This window comes from Gorilla gorilla, chromosome 11 (genome assembly GCF_029281585.2).
Source record: "Gorilla gorilla gorilla isolate KB3781 chromosome 11, NHGRI_mGorGor1-v2.1_pri, whole genome shotgun sequence".
Lineage (NCBI taxonomy): Eukaryota > Metazoa > Chordata > Mammalia > Primates > Hominidae > Gorilla > Gorilla gorilla.
Genome location: NC_073235.2, coordinates 85,648,399 through 85,665,810, shown reverse-complemented (window position 1 = coordinate 85,665,810; position 17,412 = coordinate 85,648,399).

The following is a 17,412-nucleotide window of genomic DNA, read 5'->3' as shown; positions in this document are numbered from 1 at the left end:
CATTTTCTTGATGATTAGTAATGTTGAGAACCTTTTCATATACCTGTTGCTGTTTTTATGTCTCCTTTGGAAAAATTTATTAAGGTTCTTTGCCCATTTTTTAATCAGGTTATTCTTTTTTTTGCTATTGAGTTGGGTGAGTTCCTTATATATTTTGGATATTAGCCCCTTATTAGATGTATGGTTTGCAAATATTTTCGCCCAATCTGTAGGCTACCTTTTCATTTTGATGATTGTTTCCTTTGCTGTGCAGAAGCTTTTTAGTTTGATGTAGTCCCTCTTGTTTATTTTTGCTTCTATTGCATGTGCTTTTGGAGCTATAACCAAAAAATCATTGCCAAGGCCAAAGTCAAGGAGCTCTGCACCTATGTTTTCTTGTCGGGGTTTTGTAGTTTCAGGTCTTATGTGCAGGTCTTTAAGCCATTTTGAGGTTTTTGTTTTTGTTTTTTTTGCATTCCTTAATATAAGGGTCTGATTTTATTATTTTGCCTGTGGATATTTTCTCCCAGCACCATTTATTGAAGAGACTAACCTTTCCCCATGCCATCTCATTGGTGCCACTGTCAAAAATTAGTTGACTGTATGCGTTTGGGTTTACTTCTGGACTCTCTATTCTCCATTGGTCTGTGTGTCTGTTTTTATGCCACTACCATACTGTTTTAATTACCATAGCTTTGTAGTCAATATTGAGATCAGGTAATATAATGCCTCCCTCTTTTGTGGTTCCATATGAATTTTAGAATTTTTTTTTCTATTTCTATGAAAACTGTCATTGGATTTTGATAGGAATTGCATTATATCTATATATCACTTTGGGTAAATATGAACATTTTAACAACATTAATTCTTCCAATCCATGAACATGGAATATCTTTCCATTTATTTATGTTTCTTCCATTGTTATCAATGTTTTGTAGTTTTCTGTGTACAGATCTTTCACTTCTTTGTTTAAATTTATTTCTCAGTTTTTTATGCTATTGTAAATAAGATGGTTTTATCTCTTTTTCTGAGTTTATTATTAGTATTTAGAAATATCTCCTATGCCCTTGTCTAGACAGAGTATGGTTTCATAAGTTGGAGCATAGGAATTCTTTGAAAACATTCATTTTCTCCAATAACAGCAGAATACACTTATAAAATTTGCATTAAATAGAGATTTAATTAACCTAGGAAGAATAAAGATAGCATAGATTTTTGCATGAGTTCTTTCATTTTTCACTTTATATCCATATAGACCAACAGTATTCTTAGGTCCCCTGGAAATTTGTCTCTATAAATTGTCCAAAACACAAACTATGTTTCTTCACACTATCCCAAATTAGGGTGCCTTTTCACTCGTAGCCTTGTTCTTGTGTAGCTGTGAAATGAATGTTCTGTCTTTGGGAAATTACAGTCAATCTCTACTTCTTGGTAATTCACACAACATTAAAATAGAGCCTTATTATTTAAAAAATCAATAACTTGTTCAGGATATCAGAAAGTCATAAAAGCTATGGAGAAAAACAAAGCAGGAAAAAAGGATAAGAAATGCCATATTGGGGTGGAGATTGTAATTTTAAATAGGGTAGTCAAGGAAGGTCCTACTGAAAATGTGTCATTTGAGAAATAAAAACAAATACTGTGAGAGCTTGAATCATGCAGAAATTAGGGATGAGCTTTCCAGACAGAAAGAGGAGCAAAGGCAAAAGCCCTGAGATCAGAATGTACCCAGTGTGTTTGAAAGACAGAAAACTGGTGCAGCTATGCAGAGTAAGAATGAGAAGTAGTAAAAGATGAGATAAAGAGGTGGGGGAGAGGGGCCATGAAGACTGTAAGAACTTATAGATCAGGATACAAACTTTAGTTTTTACTCTGAGGGATGTAGGTAGCCATTTGAGGGTTTTAAGCCAAGGAGAGACGTGACAAGACTTACATTCAAAGCATCACTCTGGTTGAGCTAAGAATAGACTCTAGGAAGACAAAGATGAGAGACTAAAAACTGACAGTGGTAGTGGAGGTAGTGAGACAGAGCTGGATTCTAGGATTTGCTGATGGCTTTCATATAGATTGTCAGAGAAAAGGAGGAATCAATGATGACTCCAAGGCTCTTTGGCCTGAGCAACCATAGGATGTAGCTATCATCAGCTGAGAAGGGGAAGGTTCTGTTTGTAGATGTTACATTTGAGATATGTATTACATATCCAAGTGGAGTTGTTGAGTAGGCAATTCACTATAGGAGGTAAAAGTTCAGAAGACCCATTTTCAGGCTGGATATAAAAATTTGGGAGATGTCCACATAGAAATAATAAAATAATATTAAAAACCCTGAAACTGAATGAGATCACAAAAGGAGTAAGTGTAGACAGAATAGAGAAAACATTCCAGGACTGAACTCTTAGAGCTTCCAATATTGAGAAGTTGGAAAGATGAGGAGGTGCCAATAACAGAGAATGGGAAGTGGAAGCCAGTCAAGGAAGAGAAAAAAGAAAAGCGATTGCCTGTGTTAAGTGCTGATGATGAGTCAAGACAGAGGAAGATGAAGAATTATCCATTGCATTTAGCAATATGGAAGTCATTAGTTACCTTCATAAGAGTAGTTTCAGTGGAATGATTGGGGTGAAAGCCTATTGTAGTAAGTTTTAAAAGAACTTGAAGAATGATATTGGAGGTATTTGAGAAGTTTTGCTATAAAGAAAACACAGATATGGGAATGAAGAAGAATGAGATTGTATTGGGAGAACTTGTTTTCGATGGTCAGAGATAAGCCATGTTTGTTTTATGATGGAATAATTGATAACAAGAAAAAAATTGATTACTCAAAAGAGATGTGAGAATCGTTGTAATAGGTAAGAGGAGATAGGATCTAAGGTCCTAGTAGAAGAGTTGCCTTTGGATGAATCAGACAGCTCCTCTAATGTCTCAGATGTGAAGACAGAGTATACGGTCACAGAAATTTATAAGTAAATAGATGTAGCGATGAAAACTTGTGGAAATTCCCTTCAGATTACTTCAATTTTCTTAGAGAAAAAGGAAGCCAGCTCAGCTGAGAGTGAGGACTTGGGGAGTGGGGATAAGTACAGCAGATTCACTAGCAAATTCTCAAATTTATACTATTAATGAAATGTGCAAAAAAAAGTCTATTTTATTTTCTATAACTCCATTTAATATCCTTCTCAATATTCTACCCTATTTGGAAGGAAGTGAGAGGACAAGGACTTATCTCAAAATGGCCAATTGATAGCTCCAGTTTAAACAACCTCTGTAATGTAAAATATTTAGTCAACTCAAAGTTTAGCTCAATTTCAGAGTTGTACTTTTCACCCCCTCTTCCCAAGCTGACATCTGGGTATAGGCGAAAGCTTACAGAATTCAAGGGATTTTCCCTTCCATGTAGCCTGCCATCCTTGTGCTGGTCTCCACTGTGAGGTGGCTGGTGCAATCCTTAGATATGCCATTGTTTTACAAAGGAATATAAGGTCTGTTATCTTTGCTCAGTAATGGCCAGCTGACACTTCACCTCCACCCCATCCAACTGTCACTGATTCAACCCCTAGTTAAATCTTACTTCCTGTGCAGCTATCTTCATGGAGTTTAGAGGTGACTCCCATTGAATGTCTGGCCTCACCCACTATTGCAGCAAACCACTTTGGGCAAATTCTCAGCAAGACCCCCTCCAAACACAGCTGGACTCTCAGAGCCAGGTACGTTGCCTCAGATTCATCTTTGTAGCCACCTTCATCTACCATTGCCATCTATTACTTCACATGTTGACACAGAGCCACCCTAAGTGACAACTTCATATGAACATTCCAAAAGAAAAGTTCAACAAAAGCTACTCTATTTTTGGCTTTCTTGCAAACTTGTCAGCCTGGAGAAGGGAAGTCAGAAACCTATGTCTGATTAATTCTTTCTCACATATTCTGAGACCAGAAGGAACAGGCTTTTTAACTTTCCTTCTGTCAAGGTCTTCCAGAGTATCAAATCTTCCTTCTTTTGGGTGCTAAGCCTAACTGCTCAGCCTAAATGATAGAATGATATCTTTGCTATAATATAAAAGCAAATATGTGAGTCCTCTTGGCATGATTCTAAACACAGCCTTGGATCAACTTGGAACTAGGGATTACTAAAAATGAAATGTATTAGTTTAATAGTCCTAAGGTATTATCCTTTCCACACCAACAACTAGACACATAATCAGTGCTTTCTACTTTCTCTGTGTAATTTGGAGAATTGAAAATACCTAACTTTCCACCATAGCGTGACATTAAAAGGGTAATTTTTTTCAAACCAGTATTTCATTCTATCATAGTTTTAGTTATACATGTTTTGTTGTTATCATTGTCTTTTCACTTTAATTCTGCACTGAGGTGATTTCCCAAGGGGTACAATTTTAAAAAATCAAACCAATCAATAAACACGCTTTTACTGCTATGTAAACTCTAAACCCAAAATATTATACCAAGTGATTATCTTGGGGTTATTTATGCAATCCCTTTTAAAGGTCACTTCTCTAAATTGAAGGCTTTCTATCACACTGGCATTGCCTGTGTTTTGCTCATCATTGTTTAACCTGTAATAACCTGTTTTCCTCTTGGGAGAGGAAAAGCTCATTAATTCACATTAATACACACAGATTTGACAGCCAGTGCTGTTAGGCCTTCAATGCTTATTAATACTTATATACCACAACCTTACTGAGAACTTGTCTTCTTGTCTAATAGTGCATTGAAAGCATTATATGAAAGCATAGCTTCACCAAACATGCTTGAGAGTTAACATTATATGTAATGGATCAAAAATGTTTACTTTATTGATTGTTCCTCTTCAAGGTTTAGTAATTTCTTAATCACATAGAGTTGATTATGATAGAGGAAGTCAATTCACTTGAGCTAAATGTTTTTTTGTGACATGAGAACATAGATGTTTTTGGCCTAAACTACAAATATATTGAAGGTTAGATAAAATTGTAAGGTAGTAATATTCATGTTTTACAATGGACAAACAAGTATTAAATTCTATAGTGGGAGAAACTTCATGATATTTAGTCGATAACATCCCAAAATTGTATATTTCATTGTAGTTTTATGTTACATTAGTAGAACTTTTCTGCTAATAAAATTATTTTGTGTTTTTATTTCATGCTGAACACACAAAAACTTTGGAAAACATTTTCTAATCACCAATTGAAGATAAACACATGATAATTAAAATTTTATTAAGTTTCCATCTTCTTCAAAATGCTCTAAAAAAACATTAAAATAACTGGTAGTCTTTGTCCTCAGATGCTAACAATTTCTTGTTTTCTGGAACCAGTGATTCCCACTCAATGAAAGTACATCTTTCACTGTTCTGGATTCTACTTAATCTGAGCAGATATTCAGTGAATACATACTAAATACAACCACTACCACACTGGGTGATGAAAGGGATAGGCTTTTTAAAATTTCCTTTCAGTTCTCTAAGAAGCTTATGGCTCAACTACAGAGAAGCTGACACACATTTAACAGTTAAATAATAATCTAATGAATTTCCATTTGAGTGCCCTAGCTGTCCTAATAGAACTCATAAAATGGTTTTAAAAATATTTAAGCTGTATTTAAAAGTGACCTGTGGGAAAGCCCTAGCATATAAACACAGAAAACCAGGTAGGTTTTAGTTAAGCAGCTGCCTACAGAGCCAACTTGAAAGCTACCACGGGGAGAAGCATGTCAAACCTAGACCTAGATTTGAATCAAACTCTACTCCTTACTACTTGTACAGCTTAGGGCAAGCTGCTTAACTGGACTAAGTTTCAATGTCCTCGGTTGTAAAATGGGAAAAATTATATCTAGGTTGCTTAATGGATAGTAAAAATTTTCCATGAAGTGTCTGACATAAATGGTAGGTGCTCACTAATACATAGCTTAAAAGAGTCCATAAAGAAGAAGGGCTTGAAGGATGGATGCAAAAAAAAAAATAAGGCATTCTGAATAAAGGGGTTATAAACAAATTCTCAGAAGAAATTTGATCGTGGCATATCTAGAGTGACTGTTAGAGTGAGCAAAAGATTATATTAGAACTAGTGAAAAATAAACTGGAATATACAAGGTAGGGCCATATGTTAAAGGGTTTTGAATTTTAGGTTGAATTTTATCCTTTCCAGTAGTTCTCAAATGTTAGTGTGCATCGGAATCACTTACGCTGCCTTCTAAAAATGCTGATTCCCAGAATCCATGCCCAGAGATTTGATTTAGGTGATGTGGGATGGCCACCTCTGGCAAATATCACAAGTGATCCTGATGCTGCAAGTACTACACTTTGCCAAGTGAAATACTAAACTAGGTTTATTCTTTATTGAATGAGTAACATATAGGGAAAAAAAAGTTATAATTTAAGATCTGTCTTCCAGCTATGTCTAGAATGAATTAAGCATATAGAAAATAAGTTAAACAGCATTATATTAATCTATTCATAAAATTATCAGGAACTGCAAGACAGTCAAAATCATAGCGGAACATGAATGGCGGATATGAAACATACTTCTAGACTAGAACTAGAAGGACTCTGATTAATTAAGAAAATGAAGGCAATACAAAATCGTAAAAACAACCCCAAAATTTCAAACCTAGAAGACTGGGTAAACACAATGAAAGAAATTGGTAAGAGACACTGATTTGCAAAGAAAAGATGATTGAGTTCCATTCCCAGTATGTGTAGCTTAGGATGGCAGCAGGACTGCCCAACGGACAGAAATGTTCATTAGGAGTACTAGAATTCTGAGTCTTGAGTGAGAATATGAGACTAATAATAAAAGATTTAAACATCAACACAAAAAGAAATGTTTAAAGCCCTTAGAATGGATCGTTTCTTCAAGGAGGAAAATAAAAATGAGAAAAGCAGAGGGTCAAAGGAAAAGAAAAATTGTTAAGGAGACCAACAAGCAATTTAATGAATGTGAATGAAACATGTTCAAATTGACTAATTTTGTATTTATTCTCTCTAAAAACTTTTAAAAAAATAAATTTAGAAAAAAATTGTGATTTTTTTTAAAGAATCTGCGTATATTTTATTCAGCACAAATGCAGGTGATACTTCCCCACAAAACTTATAAATTAACAACTGGGACTCTAAACTCATAATTTTCTGAATCATCCACAACTAGCTACTGTACGGAATCCATTCTACAGCAGCAGAGGAGAACTTTAATTTGAAGCAGCAAGTTTCCATGCATTACTACAAATGTCCTCTTTTCATCCTCTAATACATACAGTCAAACTGCCTATGAAGCAAATTTCAATTCACCTTATGCTTTAATTGCTAAGAAAAGCACTTGGGAAACCAACATTATTCTTAAGACTATAAATGATCCTATCTCTTTATTATATTTTCTCCCATGAAATTTTAAACTCTTAATGTAGTTATATTTAACATGAGTATAAATTGAGTTTTGAAATTACTGTCTTTCAGATTCATCCAGCAGTTTAGAATGTTCATACTTGTTTTACGTCTTGAGGAAAACAAAAACCTAATCTCTAATCTAGAATATTCTGGCAATCTGTACTAAAAGTTAAATTTATAATTTTATGACAAAGTAATATGGTAAAATATGTAATGTCCAAATATAGCAAAGTAATATGGTAAAATATGTAATGTCCAAATATAGCAAAGTAATATGGTAAAATATGTAATGTCCAAATATAGCAAAGTAATATGGTAAAATATGTAATGTCCAAATATAGCAAAGTAATATGGTAAAATATGTAATGTCCAAACATTACATTTTTTTAAAATTCCCCAATGTATGTAAATACAAAGTTTATTCCCAATATACATTTTATAGAGGTGTGTTTTCATTTTTTGAAGCAGAGTTCAATGGGCATTTAAAGCCGGCAGTATCGCATCCTCAAATCTCTCTCTGAATCTGATCTGACTCCCCTGCCTCCCCCTTTCCCATATTAGGACCCTTGTGATCACGCTGGGACAACCCAGATAATCCAGAATAATCTCTCCACCTCAAGATCCTTAATTTGATCACACCTGCAAAGTCCCTTGTGCCAAGATAACATATACATATTCTTAGGTTTCATTGTTCTGCCTACCACACTGACTAGTTGTCTACAAACCTTTTCACAGACATTTCCAGGAGATGCATTTTTTATCAGAAGTTTTAGAATCTGATTGCATATGGAGGGTGCAATATCTAGAGACCTAAAGATAGCTAGCGATACAAGTCAAAAAAAAAAAAAAAAAAAGCTTTTGTTAAAACAGCCAACAGGAGCCTATTACTTGCGGACCTCATATGTTCAATTGATAGATGTGTTATTCTTTCCATTAACACTGTAACAGTTAAACCTCAAGGAAATGTAGGAGAGCAATATTTTCAACAGAGGTGAAAATGGTGGGAAACTTTTTTAGTTGTCAAAATAATTGGGAGGAATACTAGTGGCATTTAAAGGGTGGGGGCCAGACATGCCAGATATACTGCAATATGATCACTAGGACTATACACTTAAAAATGAAATGGCAATTTGCCTGATTTCTGCAAGTGAAAACTTATTTATAATTACTTGGGCCTGGAACCTAACTCCACTTCACATGTAAATACAAAGTATGTCTGGCATTCTTTATGCAGTAACCATATATGTGGTACCATGTAATCAAGGGAAAAATGTATTTGTTCTACCCAGAACTTAGCAAAGAGTTTCTCAATATTTTGGAAAAAACGTCACCATCAATTATGCTCCTTCAATGTATAATACAATACAATGTGCATTATTAACTATTGCATTCAACATGCTTTCTATGTATAGATACACATCATTTGGCCAGGCACGGTGGCTCACGCCTGTAATCCCAGCACTTTGGGAGGCCAAGGTTGGGCAGATCACCTGAGGTAGGGAGTTTGACACCAGCCTGACCAACGTGGAGAAACCCTCTCTCTACTAAAAATACAAAATTAGCTAGGCGTGGTGGCACATGCCTGTAATCCCAGCTACTTGGGAGGCTGAGGCAGAAGAATCGCTTGAAACCAGGAGGTGGAGGTCGTGGTGAGCCGAGATCATGCCATTGCACTCCAGCCTGGGCAACGAGAGAGAAACTCCATCTCAAAAAAAAAAGATACACATCATTATGTCTTCAAGTGTAATTGTGCTCATGGATTTACACACTGGAATGTATTTATTGTTTTATTTTTATTCCTTTTTTATTTTACAACTAGGGCATTACATTTATTTTCCTAAATTTTTGCATGTAGGTAGGTTAAATTATCTAAGAATTCCGTGTTAAGATTATAAAGGAGAAATAATAACATATTTGTTATACAAAGGGAGGCTTGGGACTGTGCTGGATTTTGGGGGCTATAGCTAGCCTTGATCCTCTCTGTGGTATTGATTTTACGTGGTCTTTGAAAATTACAGATGCTACTTACTGCAGTCACCAAATAAATATGAAGATTGCATTTGCCACTTTTATACTTCAAACAATTTAGTTGGCTGCTTAGAGCTTTAGACTGTTAGACCATGTCTAACAGTCCACAACTTGTCCCTCTACTAGGCCCCAGGGACTTTCCTCCAACACTACTCAGTCTATAATTAAAGGATATGAGAACATTAAGTGATATTATTTTATTACACTAGTAATATAGGGTAATAACAAAATAGGTCCCAATTTTAAAAAAACAGAAACAGAAGTATTATGATGCCAGTTATCTAGAAAACTAAAACAATTATTTGGTTTGCGTAAAAAGTGTGTTTAATCTCAATAAGATATACAGTATGGCCATACAAAGGGGCTTAGATGTGGAATGTTATGCAGTAGGTGACGGTAAAAGAAACAATGATTTACTCTTTTTTAAAAAAGTGAATTAATATTTTATATTCTTATCTCCAAATGTGAGGAAATAATTTTCAACCTCTCAGAGAATTTCTGAATTATGTATTCAGTGTTTAGAGGGAAAGATGTTTCCTTTAAAAGGAAATATACTGGATAACCCTAGGTAAGAGAAGATACACACATAATCTAAATATATGTGGGCTTTTATATAGCCTATTTCTCCTTATCAAACTTATCAAAAAATGGTAATTCAGAAGCCTTGAAAAACAGATATTTACTGTAGTTTTCCTGACAAGTACAGCACAGACTAAGTTGGTTTTTTGTTTGTTTGTTTGTTTGAGACGGAGTCTAGCTTTGTCGCCCAGGCTGGAGGGCAGTGGCATGATCTTGGCTCTTGCAACCTCTGCCTCCCAGGTTCAAGCAATTCTCCTGCCTCAGATTCCCAGATAGCTGGGATTACAGGCACCCGCCACCACACCTGACTAATTTTTGTATTTTTTAGTAGAGACAGGGTTTCACTATGTTGGTCAAGCTGGTCTCAAACTCCTGACCTCAAGTGATCAGCCTCCCAGAGTTCTGGGATTACACGCATGAGCCACCGCACCCAGCCAGACTAAGTTGTATATAGCACACATCATATAGAAAGTTGCCTAAAATGCCTCTTGACATTTCTCTCTCCTCCCAAAATGTCACACTTATAGCATTGTTAGGTTTTCTTCATTAGTCTCTGTATCTTTTCAAATTATTACCCTTCTTACCAGGCTCTTAGGATAAGGTTTTTGCACCTGAGGATGATTGCTTTTCTTAAGAGACCAGCTTACCAAGAATTCTGCCAAATAAAATGCATCTCAAATTTCAAAATTAAGCTTTATTTATCACACACCCCAACTGGTCTGAAAGTCTTTTGCTTCTACTCCTTAACTGTGTCTCATGAACCATCCTACTCAGATGCTCTGGGCCCTTCTGTACCTAATCAGTTTATAATACAACTTGTATCATCTCAAATCAGGAGCCAGACCAGAAGTTCCTAAATCTGAGATTTTCTATGGTGTCTGAGTCATTAGAGTTATTACCAGAGTCTATTTGCATAGGCTATTCTGTGCGTGTTTTCTTCATCTTCAAGCAGTTTTTTTTCTTTTTCCTATGAACCCCAGACCTAATTTACCACTTCTAAAATCCTTCCAAGATGGACTTTTAACTTCTTCAGGAGCTAGCTACATTGAAACAAGTTAGGAAGCTTTCATTTTAACATTTCCTTTTCATAAGACATTATCTTTTTATTCCTTCACTTTAGACTATTTCAATACTCACTTTTTCTTTGTGTTTTGTTATTGTTGTTGTTGTTGACAGGATCTCACTGTGTCACTCAGGCTGGAGTGCAGTGGTGTGACTATGGCTCACTGCAGCCTTGAACTCCTGGGTTCAAGCCATCCTCTGCCTCAGCCTTCCCAGTGGCTGTGACTACAGGCACATGCCACCATGCCTAATTTATTTTATTTTATTTTTTGTAGAGACAGGGTCTTGTTATATTAAGGAGGCTTTCTTCATCCTGGCCTCAAGTGATCCTCCTACCTTTCTTTAAAAAAAAACAAACAAAAAAACCAAATCTATTAAAAACAACTACAGCTACTAATTTGTCAAGGGACACAAACCATAAAATATACAAAACATGTCAACAAAACAAACTGAGAGGGGGGAGTAAAAGAGTTGAGTTTGTGCAAGTGATCAAAGTTAAGTTATTATCAGCTTAAAACAGCCTGTTATTAGTATAAAATGTTTTATGCAAGCCTAATGATAACTACAAAGCAAAAACCTATAGCAGATATACACAGGATAAAAATAAAGAATTCAAAGCACACCATTACCAGTGTAAGGTATCCTAGTTACCATGGGCAAAATCTGTACAGGTCTGCAGCAACCTCAATTCCTGCCTCCTCAGGAAAGAATTCGACCGAGGGGCATAAGACAGAAAAAGAGACTGAGGGCCGGGCACGGTGGCTCACGCCTGTAATACCAGGACTTTGGGAGTCTGGGGTGGGTTGATCACGAAGTCAGGAGTTCGAGACCAGCCTGGCCAACATGGTGAAACCCCATCTCTACTAAAAAAAAAAAAAAAAAAGAAATACAAAGCTGGGCATGGTGGTGCACGCCTGTAATCCCAGCTACTCAGAAAGCTGAAGCAGGAAAATCACTTGCACCCAGGAGGTAGAGGTTGCAGTGAGCTGAGATCATGCCACTGCACTCCAGCCTGGGCAACAGAGCAAGACTCCATCTCAAAAAAAAAAAGAAAAAGAGACTGAGGCAAGTTTCAGAACAGGAGTGGAAGTTTATTTAAAAAGCTTTAGAGCAGAAAAGAAAGGAAAGTACACTTGGAAGAGACCCAAGCAGGTACCGAGAAGGTCAAATGCAGCATTTAACCTTGATCCTAGGAGTTTACAGGCTGGCCCACCTCCGGCGTCTTGCAACCTTTTTCCTTGATTCTTCCCTTAGGGTGGGCTGCCTGCATGCACAGTGCCCTCCTTATGCTTGGGAAGTGTGCATGCACAGTGTGTTCAGGAAGTTGTACACATGCTCATCTGAGGCTTTCTTCCCTTTTCCAGTGGAGTGACCCTGGAAGGTCATACTCAGCCATTTTGTCACTGAATGCATGTGCCCAGGCTCACTAGCCCAATACCTGAGATTTTATTGGAAGCCCTTTTTGCTTCTCCCTGGTGTCTGCATTCAATTAACACTTTAATGTTAACAGCTTGTGGACCATTAGGAGATTGTCTGTTCCTGGTGCCAGCTGCCAAATTATCATTGTGATAACTGTCAGTCGAACCATCACCTGACATTCCTAGTGGGTGGAGGAGAGCCCTCTTCTGCCCACTCATGCCTGTCTAACTTGTAATAATACCACTACGGAAAATTATCAAACCACAAAGGATGACAGCAACAGAGGAAGAGAGAAACAAAGGGTCTACAAATTAACTAGAAAACAATTAACAAAATGGCAATAGTAAGACCTCACCTATGAATAATTACTTTGAATGTAAATGGATTAAATTTTCCAATCAAAAGACACAGAGTGGCTGAACGAATTAAAAAACAAGACTTATCTATATATTGCCTACAAGTGACTCACTTCACCTTTAAGGACTCACAAAGACTGAAAGTAAAGGGATGGAAAAAAGATATTTCACACAAATAAAAACCAAAAGAGAATGTGGACAAAATAGACTTTAAATCAAAACTGTAAAACAGACAAAGAAGATCATTATAGGGTCAATTCATCAAGCAGATATAACAATTATAAATATACATGCATCCAACATTACAGCACCTAAATATATAAAGCAAATATTACAATATCTGCAGAAAGAGGCAGACAAGAAAATACTGGACTTGAATTACAATTTATATCAAATGGACCTAACAGACATTTACAGAACGTTTTATCCAACAATTGCAGAATATTCTTCTCATCACCACATAGAACATTCTCCAGGATAGATCATTAGTTAGGTCACAGAACAAGTCTTAACAAATGTACAAAGACTGAAATCATATCAAATATCTTTTCTAGCCACAATGGCATGAAACTAGATAATAATAACAGGAGGAATCTTGGAGAATTCACAAGTATGTGAAAATTAAACAGCATGCTCCTTAACTACCAATGAGTCAAAGAAGAAATTAAAAGGGAAATTTAAAAATATCTTGAGACAAACAAAAATGGAAATACAACATACCAAAGCTTACAAAATGCAGCAAAAGCAGTCCTGAGAGGAAAGTTTATAGCAATAAAAACCTACGCCAAAATAGTAGAAATATCTCAAACAGCCTAATGGGAGAGGCTTCAAGATGTCTGATCAGAGGCATCTACTCGACTCCTCCGCTAAGAAGAACAAAACTAGTCAGTAGTCACACTTCAAATAGATCATCCAGGAAAGAACACTGGAATTCAACAGAGAAGTGACAGGAAACACCTAAAGCAAGGAAAAAGAGGGAAGCGCGACAGCATCCTTGGTGGAGACTGAGATTGGCTATGAGCCAGGAGAGACTCCCCAAGCTTGGAAAAAGATAAGTGGGGGAGCCCCAGCAACCCACATTCCCAAAAGGATTCCTATAATCCTAGCCTCAGGAGAGCCCCTCAACATTCACTAGCCCTGAGGCTAACAAAAGAAGCTCCCTAGAAACTGCACAAAGGCACAGCTCCAGAGAGCACACACTGGATCCCACAAAACCCTGAATCCTAAGCAGTGGCAGCACAGCACCACTTTAAGAGCCTACTCCACACTGGACTGCATACTACCCTACAGCTGGGGTGAGGAGAGAGTCACCAGCAGCAAACCTACCCCACTGCAGAGGGTTTGCCAAGCATTCTCACACACCCTCAAGGACAAATTCCACTGTCTGCAACTGCCACAGCTGCACCAGCAAAGCCCATGCCTCCTAGCTGCCTGCCTAAGACTGCTGCCTGCCTAAGTCCTCCCCAGTAGCAGGGGCACAGCACAGCCACTGTGACTTCCAATTGAGCATTCTGCTGGGGGTCTAGGGTCCATTCCACCACTGCATACCACCGCTAGCATCTATATGCACTACTTGACGATCTAAGAGCACAGCCCAGCCTGGATCCAACCCCCGACTCCAGTACCTGAGCACACTGTCCAAAGCCCTGGGGAATGCCCAGCCAAGTCCACTACCAGTGGCACACCTGAGCACCCCTCATGGGATCTGAGGTCAGGTCCACTCAGCCTGCCACTACCACCAAACACACACACCACCCAGATTCATAAAGAAAACATTATGAGATCTAAAGTGATAAACTCTAATATAATAATAGTGGGGACTATCAGCATTAGACAGACAATTTAGATAGAAACTAAGCAAATTAACATTGGATTTAAAGTGGACTTTAGACAAAATGAACCTAATAGACATTTACAGAACATTTTTTTCCAACAACTGCAAAATAAATATTATTCTAATCAGAACATGAAACATTCTCCAGAACAGACCATATGTTAGGCCACAAAACAAGCCTCAACAAATTTTAGAAAGTCAAAATCATATTAGGTATCTTCTCAGACTACAGTGGAATAAAACTTGGAATCAGTACCAAGAAGGATTTTGAAAGCTATCCAAATTCATGGAAATTAAACAACATGGTCCTGAGAAACGATGGGGTCAATGATGAAATTAAGATAAATATTATAAAATTTCTTGAAACAGAAATTTTTTGACAAAGAGAATACAGCATACCAAAACTTGTATTTTACAGAAAAACAGTGCCAAGAGGGAAGTTTATAGTAATAAATGCCTACACCAAAAAAACTGAAAGATTTTAAATAAATAACAATGCACTGCAAGGAACCAGAAAAGCAGAAACGAGCCAATCCCGAAGTCAGCAGCAAAAGAGAAATAATAAAGATCAGATCTGAACTAAACAAAATGAAGACTAAAAAAGCAATACAAAGCATCAACGAAATGAAAAGTTTGTTTTTGGAAAAGTTAAGTAAAATTGATAAATCACTAGTTAGACTAACCAAAAAAAGAAGACAGTAGATCCACATAAACAAAATCAGAAATGAAAAAGGAGTCATTACAACTGATACTACAGAAATACGGAACATCATCCTAGACTATTAAGAATAACTATATGCTAACAAATTGAAAAATCTAAAGAAAATGGATAATTTCTGGAAGCATACAACCTACCAAGCATTAATTAAGAAGAAATAAAAAACCTGAACAGACAATAATGAGTAGCAAGATTGAATCAGTAATAAAAGTCTCTCAACAAAAAAAAGCCCAGGACCAGGTGGATTCACTACTGAATTAAAGAAAAATTAATACCAATCCTCTTCAAACTATTTCAAAAAATTGAAGATGAGGAAATCTCCCTAACTCATTCCATGAGACCAGCATTACCTGATACCAAATCAAAGACACAGCAAAGAAAACTATACACTAATATCCCTGATGAACAGACACAAAAATCCTCAACAGTACATCAAAAAGATCATTCAGTATGATCAAGTGGAAATTCTATCAGGGATGCAAGGATGGTTCAACATATGCAAATAAATGTGATACATCAAATCAACAGAATGAAGCACAAAAACCACATGATCATTTCAATAGATGCAAAAAAAAAAAGCATTTGACAAAGTTCAACATCCATTAATATTGAAAACTCTCACAAAAAACAAAAGGTATGGAAGGAATATACCTCAACACAATAAAGGCCATGTATGACAAGCCCACAGCTAACATCATACTCAATGGTGAAAAGTTGAAAGCTTTTCCTCCAAGATCAGAAACAAAACAAGGAAGCCTATTCTCACCATTTCTATTCAACAAAGTACTGGAAGTCCTAGCCAGAGCAATTAGGCAAGAAAAAGAAATAAAAGGCATCCATATAGGAAAGGAGTGATATCATCTCCATTGATGACATGATTTAATATTAAGAAAGCCCTATAGATTCCACCAATAAACTGCTAGAACTGATAAGTTCAGTAAAGTTGCACATTACAAATTCAACATACAAACATCAGTAGCATTTCTATACACTAACAGTTAACTATCTTAAAAAGGAAATCAAGATAACAATCCCATTTATAAAAGCATCAAAAAAAGAACTTAGGAATAAATTAACAGTCAGTTGATTTTTCACAAAAGGACCAAGAACACATAATGGAAAAGGACGGTCTCTTCAACAAATAGTGTTGGGAAAACTGCATAATCACAAGCAGAAGAATGAAATTGGAACCTTATCTCATACCATATATAAAAATCAACTAAAAACATATAAGATTTCAACTTTAAACCTACTAGAAGAAACACAGGGTCTCAACACATGAAAATCAATTAGTATGATATACCACATTACCAGAATAAAATATTTTTACCATATGATCATCTCAAAAGATGCAGAAAAAGCATTTAACTAAGTTCAACACGGTTTCAGAGACACACTCTCAACAAACTAGAAATAAAAGAAAAATACCTAAACATAATAAAGGCTGTGTATGAAAAGCCCACAGCTAACATCATACACAACTGTGAAAAAAATAAAAGCTTTTCCTCTAAAATCAGGAACAAAACAAGAATGCCCACTCTCACCACTTCTATTTAACATAATACTGAAAGTCCTAGACATTGCAACTCAAAAACAAAACAAAATATAAAAGGCATCTGAATTGGAAAGAAGTAAAAATACCCCTGTTTGCTAACAACATGATCTTATATAGAAAACCCCAGGCTGGGCACAGTGGTTCACATCTGTAATCTCAGCACTTGGGAGGCCAAGATGGGAGGATCACTTGAGTTTAAGAGTTCAAAATCAGCCTTGTCAACATAGTGAGACCTTGCCTCTACAAAAGAAAAAATTTTTAAATTAGCCAGGTATGGTGGCACATACCTGTGGTCCCAGCTGCTTGAAACGCTGAGGCAGGAGGATCACTTGAGCTCAAGAGTTCAAGGTTTCAGTGAGCTATGATCGCACCACTGCACTCCAACTCAGGTGAGAGAACAAGATCCTATCTCTAAAATAAAAAAGAAAACCACAAATACTTAAAAATATGTATTATAAATAATAAATGAATTCAGTTAAGTTGCAGGATACAAAACCAACATACA